The sequence below is a fragment of the Pinus tabuliformis genome, chromosome 8, assembly GCF_031772625.1.
Source record: "Pinus tabuliformis cultivar Carrire ecotype Pingquan chromosome 8, CPIR1, whole genome shotgun sequence".
Lineage (NCBI taxonomy): Eukaryota > Viridiplantae > Streptophyta > Pinopsida > Pinales > Pinaceae > Pinus > Pinus tabuliformis.
This window is the reverse complement of record NC_142294.1, coordinates 2027438046-2027444980: the sequence shown is the minus strand read 5'-3', so window position 1 is coordinate 2027444980 and position 6935 is coordinate 2027438046. Positions and strand designations below refer to the sequence as shown.

Genomic DNA, 6935 nt, shown 5'->3' with positions numbered 1-6935 from the left:
AAACATTACAATATTACAAAAACAAACAAAAAAACAAAAATATTGAAAATAAATTAAAAAACATTTTGGTTGGTGATCAAGATTAAAAGAATATTGTCACTGAATAAAGTTTACGTTTCTCCGTTTTTTTTGAAAATGGAATGATTTGGAATGTCATTAGATTCCATCTGCAAAAGGCTTTACAATACATGGTGTTTATCCAACTAAGCGACATCGATGGATTAGATGCCATGTCGACATTGTCTCGCAGATCATCAAATTATATTTTCTGGGTAGCGTTCACATGTGTCATGGGGCGGTGTATCATACTCCCTTACAACACAACTCACGGACAATTGGGGTTAATATCTGGAAGCTTTAAATTACACACTGATTATCCTGCGACTCGGCTCATTATGATCTTCTCTGTGAATTTCATGGTGCGGCATGGTAATATTTGAGCACTCCACTCACAAAATCTTCAGAACATCAATTATGTTCCTTTTCAAAATTAGTTTCCACCAAGTTTCAACCTCTTTGTAATTATCCTATCAAATATCTTCTTTTCACACTTATTTTCACGACTTTTCAAAGCCCATTGTACTCATCGGCATCAGTGATCAAATTTGAAGGGCCGGTCTTAATTTCAATTAGAAGGGCATATATCCATGATGTCCTTCCATAATGAGAAGCTCAATTGACAACAATATATTATCTTCACATTTCATTTTCACAAAAAAAAAAAAAAACTAGTAATATTTGTGTTAATGAAAAATTACAGAATTTTCCAAATATACCCCATTTCACATATAGCTTCATAGAAATTAGAAATTGTTAGAGTGGAGACTAAAGTCTTAACTATGTTTGGGCATGCACCAAACGAGAGTGACAACACAAAGTATTATGATATTTTTGGTGTGTCAAGAAGTGCCACACCTGATGAGTTGAAGAAGGCTTATAGAAAAGTTGTCATCAAAAATCACCTTGATAAGGGTGGGTATCCAGAAAAATTCAAAGAATTGGCTCAGGATTATGAAGTCTTGAGTGATCCAAAAAAAAAGGGAGATATATGATCAATATGATAAGGGTGGAGATCTAGAAAAATTCAAAGAATTGGCTCAGGATTATGAAGTCTTGAGTGATCCAAAAAAAAAGGGAGATATATGATCAATATGGAAAAGATGCGCTGAAAGAGGGAATGGAGGAGGAAGTGCTTCCCATAATCCATTTGACATATTTGAGTCATTCTTTGGAGGTTCTTTTGGAGGGTATAGTTTAGGAGGTGGTAGCTCAAGGGGTTGAACGCAAAATCAAGTTGAAGATGTTGTACATCTTATGAAGGTTTCTTTGGAGGACCGGCACAATGGAACATCTAGAAAGCTATCGCTCTCGAGAAATGTTATATGTTCAAAGTGTAAGGGGAAAGGCTCTAAATTTGGTGCTTCTAGTCGATGTATGGGAGCCGGGAGTTTAAACTTTCCTAAATGACAATTTATAGCACACTTTCGAATAAAAGTTTTATTGGAGTTAAAATTGTTACTACAATGGTCAATTTTTAAAAAATTTCGAAGAATCAAAAGTATATAGATTCCCCTCATGAAAAGTATGAAATCTATTTGGATAATCGTTCAACCCATCACAACATCATAAAAATGTTTGGAAATCTAGTAGATTAAGTGTCCCGTTAGGTTTGAATGTAAAATATAATGAAATCCAACGATATGACACACTCATTTAAAACATTATGATAAGAATTTTCACCAAAGTTTCTTATAAGATTGATTGTTTACCCATTTCCCAACTCATCAGAACTTGGTAGAACTTTTGTTGTGTAAGTGAATTGATATCCAATATTCTATTATAATGTGTTTAAAGCCTTTCCAAGTGTAAATTGTCCCTATATTGTGTCCATCAAATTTTAGCATTAGATTCTGTTATACATTGCTTTTCTATAATGAGATGCCAAGATTTTGGTATGAAGGTCTCTATTAGGCAACTAGTTCTTGGGATGATACAACAAATGCAACATGTTTGTCCCAGTTGTAGGGGCTCAGGCGAGACAACCAGTGATAAGGATAAGTGTGGTCACTAGTAGTGTAAAGGGAACAAAGTTGTTCAAGATAAGGAAGTGTTAGAAGTACACGTTGAGAAGGGAATGCAGCATGGACAGAGGACAATGTTTCAGGGTGAAATTGATGAGGCGTCGAACACTGTAACTGGGAACATTGTTTTTGTACTACAATTGAAAGACCATTCTAAGTTCAAATGAAAGGGTGATGATATCTATGTTGAGCACACACTAAATTTGATAGAGGTGTTGTGTGGATTCCAATTTCCCCTTACTCACCTTGATGGAAGGCCAGGAGAGATAATCAAACCTAGTCAATATAAAGCAATAAATGAAGGTATGCCTCAATATAAAAGGCCTTTCGTGAAAGGTTGTCTGTACATTCATTTCAATGTTGAGTTTCTAGATTTTGGAGCACTTTCCCTAGAACACCGCAGAACAATGTAAGGCATTGGACATTATCCTGCTTCCACGTCTAACTGCTTATATGATAGACATGGAGTTGGATGAATGTGAAGGGACAATTTTGAAAAATGTCAATATTGAGGATGAACTAAGGAGGAAGCAACAACAATATCAAGAAGCATATGAAGAGGATGACGAACCTCAGGGTCAACATGTGCAGTGTGCACAACAATTATTTAGGCTAGTTTGTGAGAGGTGACCGTGTGCAGTGTGCATTGTATTATGTGATTAAGGATCTTCTTGGAAGTTCTATTGAGTTGAGATCAAGGGGAATAAGTAGCATAATTCTTATGAATTCTTTTAGGATTTAATGAATGATTACAAATGGTTGCATTGATTCGCTCTATGTGAAGCGTGGATCTGAGTTTAGTTCATCAGATTGAGAAGTAGATGCAAGACACATGGTGATAGTGGTAGTGCTCATCTTGTGGAATAGACAATTAATATCGCTCAGCCGGAAATACATTTTTTGCAGAATGTATTTGTAACAACTTCAACTTGTAAATGGTGTTGACAAAGTCCCCGGATGCGGGTGACACGATAGCAGAGAATGGAATGCCACATGGTTACCATGGGCGGCCCCAAGCATAAGACTCGCATTAACTGCGATCCGCCACCATGGATCTTAAGCGTGGGTGCAGGTGCGTTAAGGGATGGCAATTCATTGCCTTGTCCGAGTTTCAATTGCGAATTCAGAGTGCAGTTATGGCATGCGAGGATCGAGGAAGAGCAGAGGAGCATAAGAATGGTGAGGGAGGGGAATGTCATGTGTTGGGTCGAGCTCAGATTTTGGAATTGGGTTTATGGTCGAAGGCTCTCAGAGCTAATGCTCACGTCGCCCCTTTGGCAATTGACGGTGGTTTCAGGTCTGCAAGGAAGGGTGAAGGGTGTTTCAAACTTTCCATCTCCTCTTATCCTGCTCTGTTTCGTTTTCCTGCTATCAGGGGAGTCATGGTCAGGCCTCGACAGCGCCTTCTCAGCCGTCGAGGCTCCGGTAGAGGCGGATCCTCACGCCCCTCCGTCGCAACTCCCCCCTCCCGCTGCTGTCGATGTCTATGCCACCAAGTTGCAGAGGCTCATCCCATCCAGTCGAGCCAGTTCATGGACTCCAGCAATCCAGATTCGGGCTCGGCTCCGCTACCTGCGTTTGGAACTGCAGTCTTCTCCTTCAGCAGTTCCCAGGGCAATTCTCGTATCAACGCCCATGTCTCGGTCCTTTTTCTTGAAGAACCGAAGGAGGAGGGCGAGGAACAACCCAGCACAAAGTTGCACCAGGCTGGAAGCTCCAGGAATGCTGAGGGTTTGCCAGAGGGTAGCCCAGAGCCGGCCGTCGCTCCACCTTCGACTCAGGCAGCACCTTCTTCAGAGAAGGACAAGGCCGCTTGGGACCCTCTCTTGGAAGGTATGTGTTGGATCATCGAGGAGGAGCCGGACGAATAGTTGTCCGCTCGCTCAGGCTCTCCCCTTCAGACGCTGCTCAGGTTTTCCTATGACTTGCTACGTTTACCACAATGGCTTACTGTTTGTTTTGGTTGTTTCTGTTTGGTTCGATAAATATACTGTTCAATGTCTGTCAACTCCCCTGCAAGGGATCCTGATGAAGGTCTTCTTTCTCTTTTCTGTGCCCCTGCGTGGGATGTCAATTTTTGCTCTTACTGCACTTCAATGGTTTCACGCCCCTGCGTGGGTGATCTATCTCAGTGGTGGTGCCCCTACGTGGGTGATTTGTCTCAGTGGTGATGCCCCTGCGCGGGTGACTTGTCTCTGTGGTAGGGCCCCTGCGCGGGTGATTCGTCTTAATGGTGTGGCCCCTGCGTGGGCGGTTTTTTTTTTATCACTGTAAGTCCAGAGTGCCATCCTCGGCCTCTGGCAATATGACCTCATGACTGTAAGTGTTTTCCTGTTTATGTACATAATAGAATAGCATAGTCTTAACGAGAAAAAAATGGTGTTGACAAAGATAGTCAAGTGAGTCTATAACTCATAGGTCAAAGATCAATTCTCTAAGTATTGCTATATGTTAAGCAATGTAAAAAAAAAACAAATTTCTAGATGTTAAGTCATTGACCAAGGCGTGGTCAATCTATGAGATTTGGTGCAATTACAAATGGGAAATTGGCATTGTTTGCATACTGAAATACCCAATCCCAGTCCCAGGTATAATCCATTTATTTAATGAGATTGAATGATGGTAAGAATTGTAAAACCCATTTGAGACCAAGGTTAAAAGGCGATAGAATTGACATGACCAAATATTTGCTTTTGGGTTTTAGACTTGTCATACAAATGAATACTCTTTTGGGTTGTCGAGAAATACCTGTAAAAATGGTGGCATACAGATGAATGCTCTTTTGGGTTATCCATAAATACCTGTAAAAATGGCTCTTTCGCAGTTGCAAAAATGGCAAATGGCTCTTTCGTTGCTCGCAGTTCTTTGGTTAAATGGGGTGATAAAAATAAAATCCTTGGTAGTGGGCACTGGCCCTGAGTAATACTAATCAACTAAGCTTGTCGAACTGATAATTAGGCTCTCCTCTAGTAACGAACGGTTGTCTTCCTAGACAAGGTATATCAAAGGTACATGGGAGCAAGAAAAGGCCAAGGAATTAATGTAAATAGATTTCTATCTTTTGAACTGCACAACACACCCCACCAAAGGCATAATAGGGAAAAATATCAGTGTCGTGCCCGCCATTATGAATGTTGGCCTCGAAAATTCAATGCAACAACCTCCATTACAAGTTACCCATTACTTTTTTTAATGCTGCAACAACCTCCCCTGCGTACCACTACCCTAGACTCTAGAGTGACTCTGCAGGACAGTCAAAGAACAAGGCATTGAGGCAAGTTGCAACCAGAGCCCGACACCGGCATCCGGCCCAGAGAACTGAGGTAATAGGTACCTAGAATTTTCAAAAATAACTTGAATTTTCAGAAATATTAGATAGACAAACAACCCTTCAAATAACATTTTATAATTTTATTTTTATTTTTTAAACTTGTAAATATATATATATATATATATATTGTGGATAAATTTTAATAAACACTTCTCTGACGTGCCAGAGGCCCCTTGCAGGGCTCTTACGTGTTCAATTTTGAACACTGATCAGCGTCACTAAATTCTGAACTGTAGTTAATAGTTAAATCCAAATCCTTACTAAACATTATACAATTCTCTTAAATTTGCTTTTAGGAAGCAAATCCATTGTAGTTGAATTATATTTTAAAGGAAGCAATGATCGTTGTCACATGTGCGGTGCATCGTACTCCGTCTACTGGCGGACAACATAGTATGATCATTTTGATGACTTTTATATGGCATTGTACTCATCGGCATGGTTATGGTTATGTCATGATGTCATGATAAAATTTACATTACGACATCACCTATGTTTCTTCCCAAATTATTTTGACGAATCTTTCTTTTATATCGCCTTCTACTCATCGGCATAATTATGCTTATGTCATGCTAGAAATTTTTTTTCTTTTTCTAAAACATATCTAATAGTTAAACCCAAATTTCGTAATACACATTATAAAATTTGTATATTCGTATGTTTTTTTTAAATCGTATGAAGTCTGATGTGGAATGACGAATTACCTCACTAATGAGTAAAAAATTTGTATATTCGTATGTTTTTTTAAATCGTATGAAGTCTGATGTGGAATGACAAATTACCTCACTAATGAGTAACGAAGTTAGATTTAACCAATATTTTTTAACAACCTTATCTTGTACCATTAAATGATTTTCTAAATACATTATAAAATCTTCCAAATTTTATAATCTCTGAAAATTTCTCCTACTTCACAACTCCTTTTACCATTCACTCTTCCATCTCTTAATGCTTCTCAAAACTTTTACCACGTGGATTGTGAATGGTTATAAACGCAAATCGAATACACATAATTTGGCTTTTCAACATAATGTTACATTATGAGGCATGTGGACTATGCTAAACCATTTTGGACAAAGTTATTTTTGTAAATTAGTTTAGTTTTATTTAACTTTGGATTTATCATGTGTTGAGAGGATTAAATATTTTGAGGTACAGGGTTTTTTTTTGGAGTGTGGAATTTGAGGAAAAGTTTGTCTCTCGAGGGATTTGATCCCTTTGGATGCATGATAGATCCAGATTTAGATGGATCTAGGCTAGTTCCATTTGAGGGCAACAATGACACATTTTTAGATTATCATTATTATGTATATGTTTGAGATATGCTTCATACTTTGAAATTTACATTATGTTTTCTTATATCATTCTCTTCTTTAATTTTGTTTTTGTTGCTTGCCTTGAATGGTTTGTAAGTCTGCACTTGGATCCTTTGAGTGGTTTGTGTGTTTATGTGTTTGGATTTGGATGGTAATATTTGTGAATGTTACAATCGTTGTGTTATATTTCTATATGTGTATGTAATT

At 38.4% G+C, this 6935-nt stretch overlaps 1 pseudogene; it reads left to right on the top strand.

The window, feature by feature from the left end:
* Window positions 1–839: 839 nt before the first annotated feature.
* Window positions 840–2711, top strand: LOC149244577 (dnaJ protein homolog pseudogene; annotated as a pseudogene).
* The last annotated feature ends 4224 nt before the right edge of the window (window positions 2712–6935 follow it).